We start from the raw sequence: 26585 nt of genomic DNA, 5'->3' as shown, positions 1-26585 counted from the left end.
GGTATGTTAGAGGTTAATATTTGCCTCAAAGGACAGACACATATTTGGAAATTACATATTCTGTTTGGTTGTAGTCATCCATTTGTGTGAGCCTAGATTATGAAATCTTGTTAATAATATTTAATTTCAGAATTACATTATTCTTAGTGGAGGTAAAATGACAAAGCTATCCGTTGTTTCCTAGGAGAGAGAGTTGGGCTTTTTTGTTTGTATCACTTGCAGCAACTTTCTGCAGAAGTTGTACGTTCTGAGCCTATCTTTGTGCTAGGTAAAAAGAGAAAATGATTTTGAAAAGATAAATTCTTCACTAGATTTTTTTTTGTTTTTTTTGGTTATCGAAAGGCAAAGTAAGAATTTCTATAGATTATAGAAGTTATCTTCATTGCATCTTAACTTACATAAATATATTCAGGAAAAAAAGTGAATCCATCATTTTTTTTTTTTTTTTAATAGAAAAAGCCCTGAAATAGGAATTAGGAGTCATGCCTGGAAAATCCCATGGACGGAGAAGTCTGGTAGGCTGCAGTCCATGGGGTCACTAAGAGTCGGGCACGACTGAGCAACTTCACTTTCACTTTTCACTTTCATGCATTGGAGAATGAAATGGCAACCCACTCCAGTGTTCTTGCCTGGAGAATCCCAGGGATGGGGGAGTCTGGTGGGCTGCCGTCTATGGGGTCGCACAGAGTCAGACACGACTGAAGCGACTTAGCAGCAGTAGCAGACCCTAGTTTCAGTTTTGCCATGTGTTAAACATGTGACCATAAGCAAATTAATTAACTATGGAGCTTAGTTTTCTCCTCTGTTGTGTGTTTAGTCACTCAGCCCTGTCTGATTCTTCGCAACACTTTGGACTATATCATGCCAGGCTCCTCTGTCCATGAGATTCTCCAGGCAAGAATACAGGAGTGAGTTGCTACTTCCTTCTCCAGGGAATCTTCCTGACCCAGGGACCTGGCCTGCATGTCAGATGTGTCTCCTGCAAGGCAGATTCTTTACCCTCTGAGCCTAAATGGTTGTAAAAAAAATAGATTTCTTATTTCATGTATCTATTGAGGTCAACTAAAGTGATATTCATGAGAATGCTTTGTAAATTATAATGTTCTATATAAATAAAAAGTGTCATATTTTATTGTCTATGATTATAAATCATAAAATATATCATTAGTTACATTTCACTTAGAACAAAAATACTACCAATTAAACTGTGATATAGTGCCTTAGTATGCTGTTTGAGGTATGTAAGGATCACACCAGCCTCTTTTTGTTTGGAATATTCTTTTAGCTATTCTAATAAATACAGCCAGTATATCTTGCTTTCAATTGTATCTCTTACCAAGAGATAGGCAATTTTTTTTGCATGCAAATCGGTTACAAAACATACCAACATGCTTCATATTTTCCTAAATCTAGTAAAGAATTTGATTGTTTCATTGCAAAAAACACAAAATTGCAATTATACCTTCCATGATTAATATTTACTTTGCTAATTAATATTTGCTCCTCAATCATACACATTTTTGCTCTGTTCCCATGCCTTTCTTCAAATGCAAGAGTTTCATTGTTTATCAAAGTACAATATTTCTGAAATCATTTTAAATGACAGTTGAACTCAGCAAGTGATGCCCCGGCAATGTACATTTTTCAACTGAACAGCTAAGCTATGTGCAAGTTTGTCCATGCACAGTTGATGAAAACTCCTTTATGACTATCACCTGTCAGTCTTTGTTTGTTTAAGACCTCTGCTGATTTCAGGGATGTTAGGATGTGCGGGGAAAGGTGTCTCGGGATTAACTAAAAATTGCATTTATGTGATTAGCCACAATGTGTCACTTTAATTATTGATATAAACTGCAGGTAGCACATTGCTTGTTACACCTTAGTAATAGGAATGTGAGAGTCCTTAAAACTAGTAAGGTCTCCTGAGGTTACGGAGAAACCGTCTGGTACTGCTTCAGTGTTTGTAAGCAGTGTGGTATCTGCTTTGAGTCATGTCTTCTCCACACTAAACTCTGTCACTTTGTCACTTTCTTGAAACTTTGATATGGCATAATTTTGAAATCATTTATTTAGATCACTTTCCTTGGAACTGGGACTCATTTTTCAAGCTTTTTTAAAGCACTGTGTTTGGAATGAAACATTCTATGCTAGTTCTGGTTGTTAGAATGGTGGAAAGATCCATCATTAATTTATTAAGAGAAAAAATGACTTTTCTTGAATTCCTGGGTAAGAAAAAACTTGGACATGTAAATTCTGCATGTACTTGTGTAGTTTTATTTTTAAATGGTGGTGAAACAACCTTAAATGGGTTATGTTATTATTTTTATTTAAGTACATTTCTATTCCTATAACATTTATTTGATAGTCTTTTTAGCATGTCTATTATCTTCACAGTTCTTTTTGGAATGTTGAATGGACAGAGTCAGAATCAGGCTCCCAATTCTGGGACATACCTGTGATTAGTTTCCTAGGGATGCTGTAACAAAATACCACCCCCTGGGTGACCTAGGGAGCAGAAGTCTATCCTCTCACAGTTCTGAGTACTAGATGTCTGAAATAATGTGTTGACTGGGCCATGCTCTGTCTGAAGCTGATAGAGAAGAATCCTTCCTTGGCTCGTCCTAGTTTATGCTGGTTTGCAGGAAAGCCTTGGCATGCATTACCTTGTAGGTGTAGCATTTCAGTCTCTGCCTCCACTTTTACATGGTGTTAGTCCTGTGTGTCTCTGTCTTCACTCAGTATTAAACTCTTCTCATGCTGAAGCTGAAGCTCCAGTACTTTGGCCACCAGATGCGAAAAGCCAACTCATTGGAAAACACCCGGGTACTGGGAAAGGTTGAGGGCAATAGGACAAGGGGGCAGCAGAGGATGAGATGGTAGGTAGCATCACTGACTCAACAGACATGAGTTTGATCAAACTCCGGGAGACAGTGAAGGCCAGGGAAGCCTGGCATGCTGTAGTTCATGGAGTTGCAAAAAAAGTTTGACTTAGCAGCTGGACAGCAACAACATAAGGACAGCAGACATATTGTGTAATGGTCTACTCTAATGATCTTATATTAACTTGATTACAACAGCAAATACCCTATTTCCAAATAAGGTCACATTCCTAGGTACCAGGGAATAGGACTTCAGCTTATTTTGGTGGAGCAGACAGTTAAACCCGTAACATTTGTCAACATTACTTTGTGGGTGGACACCAACTCATTACTACCCAAATCACTGAAAGAAAAAGAAAAGAAAGAAGTCACTCAGTCATGTCCGACTCTTTGTGACCCCATGGACTGTAGCCTACCAGGCTCCTCCCTCCATGGGATTCTCCAGGCAAGAGTACTGAAGTGGGTTGCTATTTCCTTCTCCAGGGGATCTTCCCAACCCAGGGATCGAACCCAGGGTGTCCCACATTCCAGGCAGTCGCTTTAACCTCTGAGCCACCAGGGAAGCCCTCCAGTTACTAATCTGATAATCTCTTTTAGCATTCAATCCTTAGTTCTCCATTCTATGCAAAAGTATCTAAAAAAAAACCTATCTGATTGTTAGTGGGCTTGGGGAAATTCCCATAAACTTTGTGTCCTATGTTCTCATATTAGACAAGTCCTGTAATCGTCTCAGAGCAAAACATTAAGTAGAATGTGACAAGACATTCTTAGACATTTTATGATGACTGCCGTCTCCACCATCCATTCCTTTAGCAATCTATCCTTGTATCCAGTGGTTTGTTTGCCAGACCTATCATTTCCTCTTGAAAGTGGGGCTGATGTTGGCTTCCTTCCAGTTTTGTTTCCTTTGCCCTTCCTTAAGATTTCCTATAAAACAAGGATGATTTCACTTATAAATTCTCTTAGAGCCTTGGGATACAATTCACCTAAGCCGAATGACTTGAATTCATATAAAAACAACTTTACTACCCTTGGATTTTGTATTCCCTTAGGAATGCTTGTTCTATACTTGGCAGAGAAATCAGAAGCAAAAGCAGGAATTTAGATGTTCTGTTTTCTTTCTACCAAACTTCAATTTAACACCTTTTGTCCCTTGCAGTAGTCTTGGCCCTCACTTGTTTGCTTATTTGTGAAATAATATTTTTTAAAGTCTTTGTTGTCCTTAACACTGAACAACTCTAAGTCCCCTTTCTTTGGACTTAGGCTCCGTAATGCCATGGTTTCATATATATCCTCAGGTATTAGTTCTTTTTTTTTTTTTTTTTTTTTTATTCTTGGGACATAGGCTTACTGCATGCATTTCCTTTTTATTTCTTTTACTTAAGATGATTTGCCATTCCATAACTGGAATTGCATCAGTAAGGGCTTTTGACTATCTTGAATCAAGCATCATGCTCAGAACCATGTACAATGGAACTATGAGTTATGGTATTATTTTTGAAATAGACCTGTCTGTCTCTGTGGGCTATTTTTATAGGCTTTGCTCAACATTGTATACTATAGGTATTATGATCTAAGATGACAGGATTTATTTTTTCCAATTTTGTTATCACTTCCCTATCACTAAATAACACCTCTCCTGGTTGTAATTAAGTCTAGAGTGGTAATTCTAAGTCATTTTTTTTTTCTATCATTGGAGAATTGAGATTATCAAAAAGGCTAGATAATAATTTTTTCAGAACTGTTCAGTTCAGTTCAGTTCAGTCCCTCAGTCATGTCCGACTCTTTGCAACCCCATGAATAGCAGCACGCCAGGCCTCCCTGTCCATCCCCAACTCCCGGAGTTCACTCAGACTCGCATCCATCGAGTCAGTGATGCCATCCAGCCATCTCATCCTCTGTCCTCCCCTTTTCCTCCTGCCCCCAATCCCTCCCAGCATCAGAGTCTTTTCCAATGAGCCAACTCTTCGCATGAGGTGGCCAAAGTACTGGAGTTTCAGCTTCAGCATCATTCTCTCCAAAGATTTCCCAGGGCTGATCTCCTTCAGAATGGACTGGTTGGATCTCCTTGCAGTCCAAGGGACTCTCAAGAGTCTTCTCCAACACCACAGTTCAAAAGCATTAATTCTTCAGTGCTCAGCCTTCTTCACAGTCCAACTCTCACATCCATACATGAGCACTGGAAAAACTATAGCCTTGACTAGATGGGCCTTTGTTGGCAAAGTAATGTCTCTGTTTTTCAATATGCTATCTAGGTTGGGCATAACTTTTCTTCCAAGAAATAAGTGTCTTTTAATTTCATGGCTGCAGTCACCATCTGCAGTGATTTTGGAGCCCAAAAAAGTAAAGTCTGACACTGTTTCCATTGTTTCCCCATCTATTTGCTATGAAGTGATGGGACCAGATGCCATGATCTTCGTTTTTTGAATATTGAGCTTTAAGCCAACTTTTTCACTCTCCACTTTCACTTTCATCAAGAGACTTTTTAGGTCCTCTTCACTTTCTGCCATAAGGGTGGTGTCATCTGCATATCTGAGGTCATTGATATTTCTCTGGGGAATCTGGATTCCAGCTTGTGTTTCTTCCAGTCCAGTGTTTCTCATGATGTACTCTGCATATAAGTTAAATAAGCAGGGTGACAATATACAGCCTTGACACACTCCTTTTCCTATTTGGAATCAGTCTGTTGTTCCATGTCCAGTTCTAACTGTTGCTTCCTGATCTGCATACAGGTTTCTCAAGAGGCAGGTCAGGTGGTCTGGTATTCCCATCTCTCTCAGAATTTTCCACAGTTTATTGTGATCCACAGAGTCAAAGGCTTTGGCATAGTCAATAAAGCAGAAATAGATGTTTTTCTGGAACTCTCTTGCTTTTTCGATGATCCAGCGGATGTTGGCAATTTGATCTCTGGTTCCTCTACCTTTTCTAAAACCAGCTTGAACATCTGGAATTTTATAGTTCACGTATTGCTGAAGCCTGGCTTGGAGAATTTTGAGGGTTACTTTACTAGCATGTGAGATGAGTGCAATTGTGTGGTAGCTTGAGCATTCTTTGGCACTGCCTTTCTTTGGGATTGGAATGAAAACGGACGTTTTCCAGTCCTGTGGCCACTGCTGAGTTTTCCAAATTTGCTGGCATATTGAGTACAGCACTTTCACAGCATCATCTTTCAGGATTTGAAATAGCTCCATTGGAATTCCATCACTTCCACTAGCTTTGTTCATACTGATGCTTCCTAAGGCCCACTTGACTTCACATTCCAGGATGTCTGGCTCTAGGTGAGTGATCACACCATCGTGATTATCTTGGTCATGAAGATCTTTTTTGTACAGTTCTGCGTATTCTTGCCACCTCTTCTTAATATTAATTTTAATCAAATGAGATGTGTTTTATTTTCCTGGACAAATGAAATCTTTATTATTGCTACTATAGTTTTCTTGTCTCTGTGATAAGGAGGGAATACACTATTTAGCCTCTTTTCACTGTAAGGTGACCTATTTTTTCATAACAGTATCACTTTTATATCCTTCTTATAATTCTATACCATGTTTTCCAGTACACGTCCATTAATAACTGTTTCTAAACAGGAATATATGAATTAGAATATTTAAATGAGATGTTAACTCTCCTACATTGGACTACATTACTAGTATTATGAATTTTAAGTTCAAAAGTACACAAGAGGAAAATTCTTTATGCAAAATTATAAATTTCCAAGAACTTTTCAAGAATCAGTTCCATGTCCTTGCATCACTCAGCCAAGCCAAGAACAGAAAAAGCTATCAGCAGTTCTCTTTTTAGTTAAGCTTTTAGTACAGGGTAGTCTGAATTCCATGGTAGAGGGAAGGATATAATGGGTCAGATTCTATTTTGTGGCATTCAGCCTGAGGGCAGGCTTTAATCATATTTGAACAGGGTAGTTAAATATCATAGAAGTTTTGGATGAACATGTACACACTATTGTATATAAAATGGATAACCAACGTGGATCTACTTTATAGCGCATGGAACTCTACTCAACATGATGTGGCAGCCTGGAGGTGAGGGAGGTTTGGGGGAGAATGGATCCGTGTATATGTATGGCTGACTCCCTTTGCTGCTCACCTGAAATTATCATAACATTGTTAATCAGCTACACCCCAATACAGAATACAAAATTCAAGATTTTGTTTAAATTAAAAAAAAAATCTTTAAGAGGGAATGAGTATAAACAATGCTGCATCATAAGAAAGTTTACCTCTTAGTATATTTTTGTTTTCTGCTGTATCCCCATTATCAGAAATGCTCCAGAGTGAAAACAGAGTAGTTATTTGTTAATAAAATAATGATATTTTCCAGATCTTAAAGATCTGGGCTTGGTAGAGGCAACAAATTGTGGGGAAGTGACTGAGAGATACTTAGGGCCAGACAAAAACCAGTGGATTATCAGGGTTATTTTACTAATAATAAGCTTGTTTATGCAGAACCATTTTAGCACTGGCTCCCTGCTTCTGATTAACAGGACATTATTCTCTATTCGTTTTGGTGCAAGGACGGCATCATTCTCCTGGGACATTTTATGGCCTATTTTTGGCAGGAAGGGCAAACTCTTCCTGTGTTTGTTCTTTCTCAGGTGTCTCAGTTCAAAATATTCAGTATGCCAAAGTGGCATGTTTTGAGGTGGCGTGTCATAAGCCCCTTCATTATCTTTAGTTTGAAATAAATATACTTAGTTGGAAAGCCCTAGTGACTTATGTTCAACTCTTGGAGATCAGAACTGTTCATTCGTTGACATTAAATTCTGAACTTTGCATATTGGGATTCCAAATGTTTAGTGAATTTTGCTCTCAAATCATATTTCAGAACCTATGTATGTTTGAATGTACACATAGAATTTTTAGCTATGATATTTAAACTTATTATAGCTGAATATTTTCTCACTTTTCTGTATCAGTTCTCAAAATGTTTTATATATGCTTTTAAATTTTTAATTAAAAACAAAGTATGAATACTTTCTTCTTATAAAATATCAAAACCCCCAGAAATACAGCACCCCTGGAAACAATCTTAGAACCTGGTCTCTTCCTACTGCTTGAAAGTAATGAGAGTTATGAGTTTAGCCTGTCACTCCAAACATATCCCCTATGCCTATGGCTTTCATTTTTTATCCTATAGAAAGTAGATAACTATTGTTTTATGCATTCATAGCATGAAATTACTTTATGTTTCTTTAGTATATTCTATAATTTTCTTTAGAGAGTTATCAGTATGTCTTCAGTATTTTTCCGTATTTGTATAGAGCTGATTTTTTTTTTGTTTTTAGTTGCTGATACATTTAGAAAAATAACACAAATATATCCCAGTTAGATGATTCAGCCATTTTCTGATGATGGACATTTAGATTTTTCCAGTGTTTCATAAAGTGATCATGATACAGTCAACATTTTGCACACGCTTTCTTGTGTATATGTGCAACTGCTTCTCTAGGAGGAATATCAAATAGTGAAAATACTGGGTTATAGGGTGTGAGCATTTTTATTTTTCATAAGTAATACCATATCATTCTCCATAGCCATTGCACCAAAAAACCTTCCCAATTACAGGGCACTCTTTTACTTATATTTCATTATCACTTGCTATTATTAAGCTTTTAAAAATTTGTCTAATGGAGGAGTTGACCCACTATCATTTATTATGAATCTGTAAGCCATTAATGGTTTAAAAATGTTTAAATGGTTACATTTAAAATAGTTGTATGCTGCTGCTGCTGTTGCTGCTAAGTCACTTCAGTCGTGTCCGACTCTGTGCGATCCCATAAATGGCAGCCCACCAGGCTCCCCCGTCCCTGGGATTCTCCAGGCAAGAATACTGGAGTGGGTTGCCATTGCCTTCTCCAAAACAGTTGTATACATACCTACAAAGTAGCCTTCACTTTGCCACAGAGCCTAAAGTATTTAATATCTATCTGTTTAACAGAGAGCATGCTAACTCCTGATCTAATGGAAAGGGATGGCATGTCATGGTATTAATTTGAATTTCTGGAGTTATTTTTCCACTGATCTCCAGTAGCATATTGGGCACCTACTGATCTGGGGAGTTCCTCTTTCAGTATCCTATCATTTTGCCTTTTCATACTGTTCATGGGGTTCTCAAGGCAAGAATACTGAAGTGGTTTGCCATTCCCTTCTCCAGTGGACCACATTCTATCAGACCTCTCCACTATGACCCGCCCGTCTTGGGTGGCCCCACGGAGATGGCTTAGTTTCATTGAGTTAGACAAGGATGTGGTCCCAGTGTGATTAGACTCACTAGTTTTCTGTGAGTATGGTTTCAGTGTGTCTGCCCTCTGATGCCCTCTTGCAACTCCTACCATCTTACATGGGTTTCTCTTACCTTGGGCGTGGGATATCTCTTCACGGCTGCTCCAGCAAAGCACAGCCGCTGCTTCTTACCTTGGATGAGGGGTGTCTCCTCACCGCTGCCCCTCCTGACCTTGAACGTGGAATAGCTCCTCTAGGCCTTCCTGTGTGCAACAACACTGAAGAAGCTGAAGTTGAATGGTTCTATGAATACCTACAAGACCTTTTAGAACTGACACCAAAAAAATATGTCCTTTTCATTATAGGGGGCTGGAATGCAAAAGTAGGAAGTCAAGAAACACCTGGAGTAACAGGCAAATTTGGCCTTGGAATACGAAATGAAGCAGGGCAAAGACTAATAGAGTTTTGCCAAGAACATGCACTGGTCATAGCAAACACCCGCTTCCAACAACACAAGAGAAGACTCTACACATGGACATCACCAGATGGTCAACACCAAAATCAGATTGATTAGATTCTTTGCAGCCAGAGATGATGGAAAAGTTCTATACAGTCAACAAAAATGAGACCAGGAGCTGACTGTGGCTCCGATCATGAACTCCTTATTACCAAATTCAGACTCAAATTGAAGAAAGTAGGGAAAACCACTAGACCATTTAGGTATGACCTAAATCAAATCCCTTATGATTATATAATGGAAGTGAGAACTAGATTTAAGGGACTAGTTCTGATAGATAAGAGTGCCTGATGAACTATGGACTGAGGTTCGTGACATTGTACAGGAGAAAGGAATGAAGATCATCCCCAAGAAAAAGAAGTGCAAAAAAGTGAAATGGCTGTCTGGGGAGGCCTTACAAATAGCTGTGAAAAGAAGAGAAGTGAAAAGCAAAGGAGAAAAGAAAAGATATAAGCACCTGAATGCAGAGTTCCAAAGAACAGCAAGAAGAGATAAGAAAGCCTACCTCAGCCATCAATGCAAAGAAATAGAGGAAAACAACAGAATGGGAAAGGCTACAGATCTCTTCAAGAAAATTAGAGATATCAAGGGAACATTTCATGCAAAGATGGGCTCAATAAAGGACAGGAATGGTATGACCTAACAGAAGCAGAAGATATTAAGAAGAGCTGGCAAGAATACACAGAAGAAATATACAAAAAAGACCTTCATGACACAGATAATCACGATGCTGTGATCACTCACCTAGAGCCAGACATCCTGGAATGTGAAGTCAAGTGGGCCTTAGAAAGCATCACTATGAACAAAGCTAGTGGAGGTGATGGAATTCCAGTGGAGCTATTTCAAATCCTGAAAGATGATGCTGTGAAAGTGCTGTACTCAATATGCCAGCAAATTTGGAAAACTCAGCAGTGGCCACAGGACTGGAAAACGTCCGTTTTCATTCCAATCCCAAAGAAAGGCAATGCCAAAGAATGCTCAAACAACTGCACAATTGCACTCATCTCACACGCTAGTAAAGTAATGCTCAAAATTCTCCAAGTCAGACTTCAGCAATGCATGGACTGTGAACCTCCAGATGTTCAAGCTGGTTTTAGAAAAGGCAGAGGAACCAGAGATCAAGTTGCCAACATCCGCTGGATCATCGAAAAAGCAAGAGAGTTCCAGAAAAACATCTATTTCTGCTTTATTGACTATGCCAAAACCTTTGACTGTGTGGATCACAATAAACTGTGGAAAATTCTGAGAGAGATGGGAATAACAGACCACCTGACTTGCCCCTTGAGAAATTTGTATGCAGATCAGGAAACAGCAGTTAGAACTGGACATGGAACAACAGACTGGTTCCAAATAGGAAAAGGAGTGCGTCAAGGCTGTATATTGTCACCCTGCTTATTTAACTTATATGCAGAGTACATCATGAGAAACACTGGACTGGAAGAAACACAAGTTGGAATTGAGATTGCTGGGAGAAATATAAGTAGCCTCAGATATGCAGATGACACCACCTTTATGGCAGAAAGTGCAGAGGAACTAAAAATCCTCTTGATGAAAGAGGAGAGTGAAAAAGTTGGCTTAAAGCTCAACATTCAGAGAACTAAGATCATGGCATCTGGTCCCATCACTTCATGGCAAATAGATGGGGAAACAGTGGAAACAGTGTCAGACTTTATTTTTTGGGGCTCCAAAATCACTGCAGATGGTGACTGCAGCCATGAAATTAAAAGACGCTTACTCCTTGGAAGAAAAGTTATGACCAACCTAGATAGCATGTTGAAAAGCAAAGACATTACTTTGCCAACAAAGGTCCGTCTAGTCAAGGTTATGGTTTTTCCAGTGGTCATGTATGGATGTGAGAGTCGGACTGTGAAGAAAACTGAGTGCCGAAGAATTGATGCTTTTGAACTGTGGTGTTGGAGAAGACTCTTGAGAGTCCCTTGGACTGCAAGGAGATCCAACCGGTCCATTCTGAAGGAGATCAGCCCTGGGATTTCTTTGGAAGGAATGATACTCATGCTGAAACTCCAGTACTTTGGCCACCTCATGCGAAGAGTTGGCTCATTGGAAAAGACTCTGATGCTGGGTGAGATTGGGGGCAGGAGGAGAAGCGGATGACAGAGGATGAGATGGCTGGATGGCATCACTGACTCAATGGACATGAGTCTTATTGAACTCTGGGAGTTGGTGATGGACAGGGAGGCCTGGTGTGCTGTGATTCATGGGGTCACAAAGAGTCGGACACAACTGAGCAACTGAACTGAAGTGAAGTGACTGAACACTTTGTAAAATTGACCATATTTTCACTTGTTTATTTGACATTTGTATTCCCTTATTTGTTTGTAAATTGCCTATATGTATTTTTGCTTGTGTTTGTAAATGTTAAATTTGTTGAATGGATTCTGTGTATATTCTGAATACATTTGTAAAACTGCCTACCCGGTGGTCATCTTCTCCATTCATTCTGTTTTGCCAATGGAACTTTAGTTCATTTTCAGGTTCTGGGCAATGATGTTCTTCTGGGTATTTGAACACCATTAAAATCCTAAGTTGGGGGCGTATACAGTTAGAATTATTTTAAATAATTTTGGCAACTGCATTCCTGCTTGCCAGTGATTACTTTAGGATTGAACATGTGATGAAATGTGTCCAGTGAGATGTGAAGACCTCTGGGCATTTCCCCTTCATTTTGAAAATGAATAGTGGAATTATTTTTTCTACTCCTATGCAGCCTCTGTTTGCTTTCTTCTTGTGTGACTTCTGGAAATGTTATGCTCTTTTGAATATAAGCAGATTAAATAGAGAAGTCAGGATATAAGAGTAATACAACAGCCTTGTAAGTAGATGGGATGTTCACTTAGAGCCTCTTTACAGTTTAGACTTATTTTTAGGTGGGTTTTCTGTTACTTGCAGCGCTTTCCTGGTGGCTCAGATGGTAAAGCGTCTGCCCGCAACGCGGGAGACCTGGGTTTGATCCCTGCGTCGGGAAGATCCGCTGGAGAAGGAAATGGCAACCCACTCCAGTACTCTTGCCTGGAAAATTTCATGGACAGAGGAGCCTTGTAAGCTACAGTCCACGGGATCGCAGAGAGTTGGGCACGACTGAGCAACGTCACTTCTGTTACTTGCAGCCAAGTACATCCTAACTAATGTATTTAACATCTGGCACTCTTCCATGTGAATTTTGGAGCTGTATTTTCATATTCCAGTCATTTAAATTGATTAGAACTATTAGCCTCTAGAAATAAATTTGAGCTTAAATGATATCTATAAAACATTGAGTCTTTCCATACATAGTACATTATTCATGTCTCCTATTTAGGTCTTTAAACAAAATTTTCTCTAGGAAGAGGATGCAATTCTTATTAGATGTATTGCTATATACTTCACAGTTCTTATTCCCTTAAGAAGTAGCTTTTATTTTTTTATTGCATTGTATAATTGGTTTGTTAGTAGAAAAAAATGTAAAATTTTTAATGTTGATATTGTACACCACTAACTTGCTGCATTTGTTCTTTCGATTTTAATCCTTTATCTGTGACTTTCCTTGACCTTTTTATGAATCCAGCCATATCATTTACTAATAATTATAATTTTGTGCCTTGCATCCATTGTCTGATAATTGTTACATCTTCACTCTGTATCTTATTTTTTTGGGGGGATAATTACAATGTTCAGTAGAAGGTGTGAAAGGAGTTATGCATGCGTTATTCCTGCTTTGTCTCTGAATTTAGTGAGAAAGGCTTTAAATATGTCATACGAAGTAGGATGCTTGCCGTAGGCTTACTGTGGATATATTTTACAGCAAATTAAGCCCCTCTTTTATTTAATTTTACTAATTTTTAAGGTCTTATTATTTTATTAATATGAATGAATATTGAAGGTTATAGAAGAACACTTTAGCCTCTATTCAGATGACACAGGTTTTTCTCCTTTAATATGTATCAATGCGCTGAATTACAATGATGAATCTATTAATTAGCAATTATTGTATTCCTAGGAGAATGTCTACTTTATTCTAAGTAGACACAGATAGGTACTCTAATATAAGTTTTTAGAATTTTATTTGCATATTGTTTATTTTCCTCCAATAGCTAGTTCTTGGATCTGTTTACTCCTCTTTCTATTTTCTTATTCTTTCTGCCATCATTTTCCTTTATTATTATTTTCTCAGATACTTTTGACTCTTTTTAATAAATTACTTAATTGAGTGCATAATACAACTTTAGTCTCTCCAGTTTTTTCTTAAAAGAACATTTAAGGTGATGAATTTAACTCTGAGAAGTGTTTCAACTTGGTTGTGCAATTGTTATTAACTTCTCAGGAAAAGTAGTGGGTTAGATTGTTTCATTTAATTGTTAACCTTTAGCCATCATAGGTCGAGTGCTTTTTCTAGACTCTTCACATGGCCTAAATTTGTATCCTATGCTATCTAATTTGATCCCCAAACAATTCTGTGAATTTTCCTTATTTCCCAGGTGAGAAAACAGATTCTGAGAGTTTAAATGACTTGCCTTGATCTCAGCTTGTGACCGGTGCTGCCTCTGTTTTATCTCTGCCACAGAGAATCTTTAAAAAAACATAACTTAAGCAGGGCCAGCCATGCTAGCAAGATGGTATCTTTCATAAGATTTTCTTCAGTTATATGGTTCCTCAACATGTATTTGGATTTGGTGGATAGGATGGAACATAGTGACAGAAGTGAAAAATACTCAAATTATGCCTGGAATAGTCCATATCTTCTTGTTATTGGTTCTTTGTGCTTTGCTTCTTCAGTAGTGAAGAAATTTGAACTTGGGTTTTTCTTGGAGAAGGTTAACATTGAAGCCATGAGCTAGTTTAAGGAAATTTTGTGGAAAGGAATTATTTAAGAATTATAGTTGTTGGAGCAAGGAGAAATAAGTTTTGCAAGCCACCTCCTTTTAACCTTGTTGCAAAATGTTACTTGTTTTGATAGCATCACCACATATGAAGATTATAAACGAAAATTACTGGTTTTCTGAAAGGAACTTTTTTTCTCATGCAAAGATCATTTTTAACTAGGAGAACTAGGAGTATTAAAATTGGATTCATGACCTTCCTCAGGATTACAGTTTTTTGTTTTTTTTTTTTCTGAAGGACAGAGAAAGGGGTGACCACATGTTTGCCTTTATGGGTCTTCATGGCATAGCCTAATCAAGCATTTAGGAATATGATATAACCCCCTTTCCAACATGCTGAATCACCAAACTAGCATTGTTTTAAGATACGAGGGAAACATGAAAATGACACTGTTTTTTGACTCTCTTAATGGTCAACATATCCACAAATATTTTAATTACTGGGCTTGTGTTTATGGTGATGACAATGATAAACATCATTTCTGAGAGGATCTGATGATGTAATTCAGAGAAACCCACAACTTAGTGACCTCAAAACTTTCATTAAAGAAAACACTGTCTAGAAACTTTGCAATGTGATTATATTGATTAAGTTTTAGCAACTGATTACAATTTCACTTTATTTTTCTCTCAGGCAATCCACATGATATTTTTCATATCACTTTTGATGTTTTCATTAGTCCAGCAATGCATTAGAATCCTGACTTATTGCTTCTGTGAATGTCAGGGCCAGACATTTTCTGTTCATTTTTAAAATAAAAAATGTATTTTTCCACATCCTTGATATTTGAGTTGGGTGATAAGAAAAAAAATTCTTTTTGCCAAGACAATCTGCCATGTACATAATACATTCATTTCAGTGAAATTAGGAAGTCATATTGTTTTGTATTTGCTTTGAGTATTTTTGGTTTTACTATTAATATTTTAACACTTCAAGAAGAAATATTTTGTGTTAGCCATTGTGCCCTTGTGAAGATTATTAAATAATATTGTGAGCCCACTAACAAATTATTACTCCTGACGATAAACCCGCCCTATTCATAGGTAAATCTTGATTTTTAACAAGGAATATAGCTTATTAATATGCAGACTCTTTGTAGACTCTTATTTCTTTGTCTTTTTTTTTTGCTGGTAATTAGGAGCTGAGACACTTGACATCTGATGCTGGTGTGTGATTTAATTTGAGCTCTTCTTCTCTGGGCCAAGCTGAAGGAAACTGCGTGGAAGCGGTCTGGAACCGTGGAGGTCACCCTTCATTTCCTCAGGTTTGTAACCCAGTTGCACTTCTATTTGTGCTTTTGCTTCACTTCACTCAGCTGAGCATGACTGCCTTCTTGACTCTCTACATTTCACACCACTGAGCTTGATTGTTCTCAGGTCCACGGCTGCTCACTTGTAGCATTACTCACACTAATAGTCTAGACTTCAAATCCTAGTCAAGGCCAATCCCTCAAGATTCACAGATGATAAATTACTAGAGGACATGCAAAAAACCCAGAGTGCTAAAGGCTCACTGAAGCTATTTCTGTGTAATATAACAGACTTCACCGTTAGATTTTGGAGTTAGAATATTCAAATCCTCAACTTAGACATCTGATCAATGAATTGTCTCAGTGATTATACTGGAGTATAATCTGGTGTATTGCCCCAGAATCTTTTTTAACATGTTGACTTTATTTGAGAAAATAAGCCCATTTCTTGTGAATACTGACAGACTGACAATCTGATTTATCTTACTTTTTTGAAATATTTTTTGTTTTCCTTTCTGATAATGCAGATGACAAGATCAGATTGACTAATAAACCTTTCTGTATAATACAAACTGTTCCTTTGGAGAGTCATGAAAAAACTATTAAAATCCAACCTCTATCTCTACTGCCCATTATCTTTTAAATTAAAAGACTCATTAGTGAATACTAGTTTCATTGCATTCATGGTGCTATGTGGATTTATAAGTCTATTCTCTAGCACTCTGGGGCATGTGTTCACTGGAGGTAGATTCATGAAGTTTTGGGGTTCCCAAGATGAATCCCTGTGTTTGATAGGAATTGCTGGTTGAGGATTGATCAACAAAAACTTACAAGAAAGATTAGTTCTTAGAATTATTCTAGATGTCCAAAATCTAGACTACCTGCAATACTTGTTACTTCAGATTGATAGATCACTGAAAATATTAGAGATCTTCATCCATTTATTTATTTATTAATATGTTTTGGGTACTTACTATGTACTAGAGATGCTGTTATATATCAGAAGTTGAAGAAAACTTGGTGTCTCTTTCAAGGAACAGTTGCTTAGTTTACTGCAGCAGCATAGGATGTGGAGTCTCCACATCAGTTAAGCATGTGTTTGTATAATTCTTTTTTCTTTTATGTTAGTGTATAGTTGATTTACAATGTTGTGTTAGTTTCAGGTATATGGCAAAGTGATTCAGTTATACAAATACCTATATCCATTCTTTCTCAGGTTCTTTTCTCATATAGGTTTTCAAAGAATATGGAGCAGAGTTCCCTATGGTATACAGTAGGACCTTGTTGGTTATATTTTTTATGTATATTAGTGTGTATATGTTAATTCCAAATTCCTATTTATCCTTCCACCTTTCCCTTTGGGTAAGTATAAGTTTGTTTTCCATGTTTGTGAGTCAGTTTCTATTTTGTAAATAAGTTCATTCGTACATCTTTTCAGATTTCATGTAGGTGATATCATATGATGTTTCTCGTTCTCTGACTTACTTCACTCAGTATGATCATCTCTAGGTCCATCCATGTTGCTGCAAATGTCATTATTTGATTCTTTTTAGTGGCTGAGTAATATTCCATTCTATATATGTACCACTTCTTCTTTATCCATTCCTCTGCTGATGGACATTTAGGTTGCTTCCATGTCCTGGTTATTGTAAGTAGTGCTTATATGAACACTGGGGGTGCATGGATTTTTTTGGCTTATGGTTTCTCTGGATATATGCCCAGGAGTGGGATTGCTAGATTATATATAGTAGTTTTATTTTTAGTTTTTTAAGGAACCTCCATACTGTTCTCCATAGTGTCTCTATCAATTTACGTTGCCACCAACAGTATAAGAAGTTTCCCTTTTCTCCACACTCTCTCTAGCATTTATTGTTTGTAGACTTTTTGATGATGGCCACTCTCACCAGTGTGAAGTGATACCTCATTATAGTTTTGATTTGCAATTATCTAATCACTAGCTATGTAGAGCATATTTTTACGTGCCTTTTGGTCACCTGTATGTCTTCTCCGGTGAAATGTCTATTCAGGTCTTCTGCCCATTTTTTATTGGGCTGTTTGTTTTATTTTGATACTGAGCTACATCAGATGTTTGTATATTCTGGAGATTAATCCCTTATTGGTCACATCATTTGCAAATATTTTCTATGATTCTGCAGACTGTTTTTTCATTTTGTTTATGGTTTCCTTTGCTGTGCAAATGCTTTTAAGTATAATTAGGTCCCATTTGTTTATTTTTGTTTTTATTTTCATTACTCAAGGGGGTGGATCCAAAAAAGATATTGCTCCAATTTATGTCAAACAGTGTTCTGCTTATATTTTCCTCTAAGAGTTTTATAGTACCTGGTCTTACATTTAGGTCTTTGGACCATTTTGAGTTTATTTTTGTATATTGTGTTAGAGAATGTTCTCATTTCATTCTTTCACATGTAACTGTCCAGTTTTCCCAGCACCACTTATAGAAGAGACTGTTTTTTCTCCATTGTATATTGTTGTCTCCTTTTTTGTAGATTAATTGACCATATGTGTGAGGGTTTATTTCTTAATTTTCTATCCTGTTTCATTGATCAATAAAGCTGTCTTTGTGCCAGTACCATTCTGTTTTGATTACTCAAGCTTTATAATATAGCCTGAAGTCAGGGAGCCTGATTCCTCCAGCTCTGTTTTTCTTTCTCGAGATTGCTATGTCTATTTGGAGTCTATTTGTCTATATATTTTGAGTATATTTGTCTACTTGTCTTTTGTGTTTCCTTACAATTAAGATTTTTTTTTTTGCTCTAGATCTGCAAAAAAAAAAAAAAAAAAAAAATGCCATTGGTAATTTGATAGAAATTGCATTGTGTCTGTAGATGGCCTTTTGTAGTATAGTCATTTTGACAATATTGATTCTTCCAATTTAAGAAGATAGTATATCTTTCCATCTATTTGTGTCATCGTCAGTTTCTTCGGTCAGTGTCTTATAGTTTACAGAGCACAGGTCTTTTACCTCCTTAAGTAGGTTTATTCCTAGGTATTTTATTCTTTTTGATACAATGGCAAATGAAATTGTTTCTCTAATTTTACTTCCTGATCTTTCATTGTTAGTGTATAGCATTGTGACAGTTTTCTGTGTATTTATTTTGTATCCTGCAACTTTAACAGATTCATTGATAAGCTCTATTAGTTCTCTGGTAAAATCTTTACAATTTTCTATGTGTAGTGTCATGTCATCTGCAAACAGACAGTTTTACTTCTTTCTCAATTATTTTTCTTTTCTGATTTCTGTGTCTAGGACTCCAAAATTATGTTGAATAAAAGTGTTGAGAGTGGACATCCTTGTCTTATTTCTGATATTAGAGGAAATGTTTTCAGCTTTTCACCATTGAGTATGATGTTAGCTGTAGGTTTGTCATATATGACCTTCATTATGTTGAGATAGATTTTCTCTGTGCCCACTTTCTGGAGGGTTTTTTTCATAAATGGTGTTGAATTTTGTCAGGATATTTTTCTGCATCTATTGAGGTGATCATGTGGTTTTTGTTCTTCAATTTGATGATGTGGTGTAGCACACTGAGTGATCTGTGGATATTGAAAAATTCTTGTATACCTGGGATAAATCCCTGTTGATCAGAGTGAATAATCCTTTTAATGTATTGTTGGATTCAGTTTGCTAGTATTTTGTTGAGGATTTTTCTGTTTATCTTCATGTGTGATATTGTTTCATTCCATCTCATTTTGTCTAATTTTCTGTGTTTATAGTCTCTATTTGCTACCTGTAGTGGAGAAGGAAATGGCAACCTACTCCAGTGTTCTTGCCTAGAGAATCCTGTGGACGGAGGAGCCTGGTGGGCTGCTGTCCATAGGGTCGCACAGGGTCAGACACAACTAAAGTGACTTTGTATGCATGCATGCATTGGAGAAGGAAATAGCAACCCACTCCAGTATTCTTGCCTGGAGAATCCCAGGGACAGAGGAGCCTGTTGGGCTGCCATCTATGGGGTCGCACAGGGTCGGACACGACTGAAGTAATTTAGTAGCAGCAGCAGCCATCTGCAGAATTTTAGTTCCTCTTTCTTTTGGTGTCTGCCTTTGGTTGGTAAGGCAAATCTAGAGGTTTGTGCAGGCTTTCTGGTTGGAGGGACTGATCCATGCCCACTGGTGGGTGGAGCTGGGTTTTGTACCACTGCAGGGCAAGACTATATCAAGGGGTGTGTTTATAGGCCCATGGGCTCAGAAGTTGTGACTAGAAAGCAAATGGAGTGTACAGGGGGATTAAGAAGAAGAGCAGAACGCCTTTGTTATATGACAGTGACCTTGCAGGCTCAATGGGTTTGAAGGCATGTGTTTGGCTTATTCTTAATGGTCAGTCAGGGGTTCTCTGTGGGGAATTGGATAGAAGCTCATGGAGATATTGTGCCTGTATTTCACTGTACACTGCACCACCTGTATAATCTTAAATATATTTAAGCACCAATGTTGATCTGGTGATAGAAAGTAATACTGGATATCCTTAGCACACACCCTAAATTGCTACACCACATTACCTGCCCACCTTTTATGATTTGCCTTTGTAATAGTTAATATATTTGTGAAGAAACATACCTATAATATTTTCATACAACACTCTAAGGTCCTTAAGGAAAAGGTTTGTTGTTGTTCAGTTGCTAAGTCATGTCCAACTGAATGAAAGCATAAGAAAAAGGTAATAGCTGATTAATATATAACCTGTATATTGAATATTTCTTGAATAAGTTCTAGAGGTGGCAACTTACAATCTACAGCACTGACACAGGTAAGATTCACTAATTATTAGGTTGAGGCAAACATAATTGCAATTTTTGACCATGAATTTTAAATCATTATAACTAGGCTCAAACACATCTTTATTAATCAAAATAACCATTACAATCACCATGTATTTTTTGCCAATGAGAAATAAGTTTGTTTATTCCTGTAGCATAAAAATCCATGTTTCAGGATTTGACAGACTCTTGGAAGGCATCTTCTGCATCTTGCTGGTTGTGAAAGTGTTTTCCCTGCAGAAAATTGTCAAGATGCTTGAAGTGGTAGTCTAGTCAATTGGAAAGAGGTCAGGTGAATACTGGCAGATGAGGCAAAACTTCACAGCCCAATTTGTTCAACTTTTGAAGCATTAGTTGTGCGACGTGTGGTAAGGTGTTGTTATGGAGAAGAGTTGGGTCCTTTCTGTTGATCAGTGCTTGCTACAGGCTTTGCAGTTTTTGGTGCATCTCACTGATTTGCTGAGCATACTTCTCAGATGTAATGATGTCGCTGGGATTCAGAAAGCTGTAGTGGATCTGATGGGCAGCAGATCACCAATCAGTGACCATGACCTTTTTTTGGTGCAAGTTTGGCTTTGGGAAATGCTTTGGAGTTCCTTCTTGGTTCAACCACTGAGCTGGTCATTGCCAGTTGTCATATAAATTCCACTTATTGTTGCATGTCACAATCCAAAGAGACAGGTTCACTGTTGCATAAAATAAGACAACACTTCAAAAAAATGTGTTTTTTAAAAAAAATTTGCAGTCAGCTAGTGAGTCACCCACTTAATGAGCTGTTTTCACCTTTCCAATTTGCTTTAAATGCCTTGCCACCATAGAATGGTCAACGTTGAGTTCTTGGGCAACTTCTCATTTAGTGTAAAAGGATCAGCTTATATGATTCCCTCAATTAGTTGTCAAATTCTGATGGCTGGCCACTGCACTCCTCATCTTCAAGGCTCTTGTCTCCTTTGCAAAGCTTCTTTAACCACTAGTACATTGTATGTTCATTAGCAGTTCCTGGTCACATGTGTTGTTGATGTTGCAAGTTGTCTCTGCTTTACAACCCATTTTGAATTTGAATAAGAAAATCCTTCAAATTTGCTTTTTGTCTATTATCATTTCCATAGTCTAAAATAAATATCAAATAAGCAGCAAGTAATAATTCATTAGCAAAAAAGAGTGATACATGCACATTAAAATGATAATAACATAATCACATTTATTTAAGAATGTATTCCAATATGAAATGGCAAATTTCAGCAATGCAAAAACCACTGTTACTTTTGTATGAACCTAATACTTAATTATTCAAGCAATTAGTTTTCTAGCTTGCATACTCTAACACTCTCATTTGACTAAGTTTTTTCTCATCATGAGAGCCAGAAGACTTTGGTTTTCAGTCTGACTTTGTCACTAGCTGTGTTAGCTTTAGAAAATTATATAACCTTTCTGCACCTCAGTTTTCCCATCAGTTTCTAAAAATGCTGGCTGATTTAATGAAAGTTCTATAGAAAAATGTTTGTGTTCTTTTTTTAGTAACTATAACAAAAATAGACCATTTGCAGCATGCTTGGTTTAGAGTGTATTATTAGAAACAGATGCTATTAGGATTTCTCTATTTTTAATGTTGAAAATTTAGGAATTCCTTTCCAGGACATATTCTCAAAGCAGAATTGTGGTATTCATTAGCATGATCTCTAGGCTCTTAACTTTTAGACCACGTAAGAACACAAAAGTTAAAGAGAAAAAGGATTTGTGAATTAGATGAAAATGGTGGTTAGATTTACCAGAGAGAAATCTTGCTAGGGAATGAAGATTCATCCAACCCTCGTGGTCCTGAATGACATCTTCCTTCCTAAGGTCAGAGTGACCTTAACTTTCTCTGTAATGAAGATGAATGTATTTTACTTTTCTCTAAGTTGTGGTGTTTTTATTAAAAAAAAATACATTCTCAAAAACCATTTTTTTTATTTCAGAAGAAAATACAAGTTTTTCAAAAAGACTTACTTTCATATTTGAAAACCACATTTGAAAACTCTACATGTGCACTAAGGTATAGACATTCATTAAACATTTATATATATATTTATGAACACCTTTCATTATCAAATATTTGAAAACACTGATAAACAGATGTTTTCTTTTCCCGTCTTGCTACACAATATGGAAATGAATATTCATGGCCAATGCCCAACTCAGTAGAATAGACACCTCCAACTCTCTAGATCAATGGAACAAGGTTCTCAGATGAATGTTGTGGATTTCATCCATCACAATGCTTATTTTGTCAGCATGAGGCCATCTGAGGTATTTTTTCATTCTTCAGAATTTCTTTGCTCTTATTCAGTTCAGTTCAGTTGCTCAGTCGTGTCTGACTCTTTGCGACCCCATGAATTGCAGCACGCCAGCCTTCCCTGTCCATCACCAACTCCCGGAGTTCACCCAAACTCATGTGCATCAAGTCAGTGATGCCATCCAGCCATCTCATCCTCTGTCGTCCCCTTCTCCTCCTGCCCCCAGTCCCTCCCAGCATCAGGATCTTTTCCAATGAGTCAACTCCTGGCATGAGGTGGCCAAAGTATTGGAGTTTCAGCCTCAGCATCAGTCCTTCCAATGAACACCCAGGACTGGTCTCTTTTAGGATGGACTGGTTGGATCTCCTTGCAGTCCAAGGGACTTGCAAGAGTCTTCTCCAGCACCACAGTTCAAAAGCAGCAATTCTTCGGTGCTCAGCTTTCTTCACAGTCCAACTCTCACATCCATACATGACCATTGGAAAAACCATAGTCTTGACTAGACAGACGTGTTGGCAAAGTAATATCTCTGCTTTTTAATATGCTATCTAGGTTAGTCACAACTTTCCTTCCAAGGAGTAAACATCTTTTAATTTCATGGCTGCAATCACCATCTGCAGTGATTTTGGAGCCCCCCAAAATAAAGTCTGACACTGTTTTCACTGTTTCCCCATCTATTTCCCATGAAGTGATGGGACCAGATGCCATGATCTTAGTTTTCTGAATGTTGAGCTTTAAGCCAGCTTTTTCACTCTCCTCTTTCACTTTCTTCAAGAGGCTTTTTAGTTCCTCTTCAGTTTCTGCCATAAGGGTGGTGTCATCTGCATATCTGAGGTTATTGATATTTCTCCTGGAATCTTGATTACTGTCATTTTAATTTTGAATTCATGGAGGGAAACAGATGCTTTTAAGTTTAATGCACCTGGAGACAAATATATTAAATATTCATTTTATTTTAAGAATCTAAATTGCTAAGTCTTGTAACATGGCTTAACTGTGGTACATTTGTTTGCCTATTCAAATTCTTCTAACTCCTAATTTTGATAGTAAATCCATGGAAAGTAGGCAGAAGTTCACTATTATTGACTTGGCTGAGAAGCTAAGCAATTAGTCTAGGATTTCTCAAGCTAGATGTAGATTTTAAAATAAATACAGCATATTCCAATCTGAAACCTTGAAATTATATAAAAATAATCGATAAAATTGGCATCCATATAAATCAGCTCCTAAACTGAGCAAAACTTTTATCTGTTGAAACAATGGTTTTTCAATTTTTATTTACTTACTAAAGTATAGTTGATCTACTCAATGTGTCTGAAATACATTGTCCCCAAGTGTTGCTGCTGCTGCTAAGTCGCTTCAGTCGTGTCCAACTCTGTGCGACCCCATAGATAGCAGCCCACCCAGCTCCCCTGTCCCTGGGATTAATATTTGGCAAATTCTTATATCACAGGTGAAAAAGTAGTACACATCTAAAAATAAATCCAAATGACCAGCCTAAATCAGGAAGGGTACTATAAGAAAGGAGTATACTCAGCATTCAGAAGGTTAATGCTGTGAAGGTGATACCTCAGAATAACAGTAGGGACAAGATAAGTATAAAATCAGTAAGGAACATTCTCAAGGATCTTCAAAGTCAATAGAAGACAAAAGAAAATATACAGAAAAGATACTTACCACTACTAGATATCAGGAAAATGAAGATTACGATAATGAGATACCTCTACCTCTAGTGAGATAGAACTCATTAGAATGGCTGAAATTAAATGGACTGACAATACCTAGTGTTAAGGATGTGAAAACTGGTATTCTCATACATTGCTGATGGTGAATATTAACTGTTACAACCACTGTTGAAAACTTTTTGAAAGTTTCTTAAAGGTTCAATATACTTGTAGCCTATCAGTTAAGTCATTCCAATCTTACACGTACACCAAAGAAAAATGAAAGCATACATGTCCATATAAAAACCTATATGTGAACATATCAATATTACTCACAATATACAAAAACAACCCAAATGTTCACCACACTGTTCTATTCTACTTATAAATTTAGATCATTTGATTTTTCTAGGGATACAAGTCATATTGGTGCTTACCTGGGGCAAGGGCACAAAGGCATGGACTACAAAGGAGCCCAAGGAAACTTTGAGTTTAATGCAAATGATCTGTATCTGATTGTGAGACTTTTTTTGTTTGTGCATGCACATAGAAAGGATGTATACATGTGTCAGAACTCATGAACAGTATGTTTTAAATGGATGTTATTTCTTGTACACAAATTGAACTTCAATAAAATTCGTTAAGAAGAGGACAGTCAATGAAAGACCCTGGACAGAGAACTATAAACAAATAAAATCAGGATACAAGTGAGAAATTATCCTAGAGTGAGAAATAGGACAAAAGCTCTGGTGGATATTTCCAGTTTTCAACTAACCCTTCTGCAAAACTGTGGAATTGACTGATAGCTGAGTCTGGGTTAATAATAACAAAAACACTTTAAATGGTAGTTGCATCTATAGTTTATAGTCTACTTATTATGTGACAGGGTATATTATTTGGAGAAGGAAATGGACTTATTATGTGATAGGGTATATTATTAGATACTCTAAAATGTATATTCCATGTTCTGAGACTTAATTAAAAATTGGGGGTCACAGAGAAGTTGGCCATCATTCCTGACTCTTCTTTCTCTCATTTCTTCCCTGTTGCTTTCTTTTCTGCTGCCCTCAAGGAACAATTTTTTTGTCACTTTCAGTGTGATGTCCATACTCAGGCCTCTTTTGGTCTTATATGTTATTTCAATCAGCTTTTAAAGAAATTTCCTGGGAAAACAATCTCTTCCCTGCCCAAGGGGACTTCTAGGAAATAGATTTTGTTTTTCCACTTGGATGAAAATACAGTAGATAAAAAAAATTAGAATTCCTTTTTAATATCCACAGTAGCCCCATGATGTGGAAACAGAAGTCTTAATTTCCTTGTGAGGCAAATGAGGTGGTAGAGTTTAACAGATTCTACCTGAATTCACACAAATAGTAAGTAGTAATCCTGCTTACTAGGATGTGGATTTGGTTCCAGGCCTTTCTGTTTGCAAACAATTCACTGTCCATCCCTTAAACTTGGTCATCAAATGCAGATTGGGACTTCACCCAGCTGGAGTCAGAAGTGGCCCAAAGCATCTGAAGCCAGTAATTGACAGAGAGGTAGCATATTTGGGTTACAATTTGCTGGAAAATCTAGGAGTCAGAGCACAGGAAGACATTGTGATCTGATATATGAAGCAAAACACAAAATGAGGTTGCCATTCATTTATTTTATGACTATTTGTCTCTACAGTGTGCCAAGCAGCTTATTACACCCTGCAGGCCCTGCATTGAAGACATCGCTCTGGCCTCCTGTGAAATTCTACCTTGAAAGTGGGGAGATAGACCCTTGGGCCAATGTTCGTAATTCAATAATTTGTGAAATAGGAATGCAGATGGTGCTGTGAGGCTTACATGTAGGGGCATCTTGGTAAAGCCAGAGAAAGCACTTCAGAAAAGATGAGATTTAAATAAAGCACAAGTTGTCAGGTGAAGAGTGATTTAAGACATTCCTGGAAAATTCATCAGCTCTTGCTCATGCAGAGACATGACATAAAACAGTTGTCTGGGGACACTGAGCCTATTTGTCAGAGCTGAAGTGTAGAGTGAGTGTGAGTGAGGCGTTGTGATCCAAGTGAGGAAGGTTGGAGTAACAACTCTATAAAAGTGTGTTACATTAAGGAG

The sequence above is a fragment of the Budorcas taxicolor genome, chromosome 8, assembly GCF_023091745.1.
Source record: "Budorcas taxicolor isolate Tak-1 chromosome 8, Takin1.1, whole genome shotgun sequence".
Taxonomy (NCBI): domain Eukaryota; kingdom Metazoa; phylum Chordata; class Mammalia; order Artiodactyla; family Bovidae; genus Budorcas; species Budorcas taxicolor.
Note: the sequence above shows the minus strand (reverse complement) of the source record.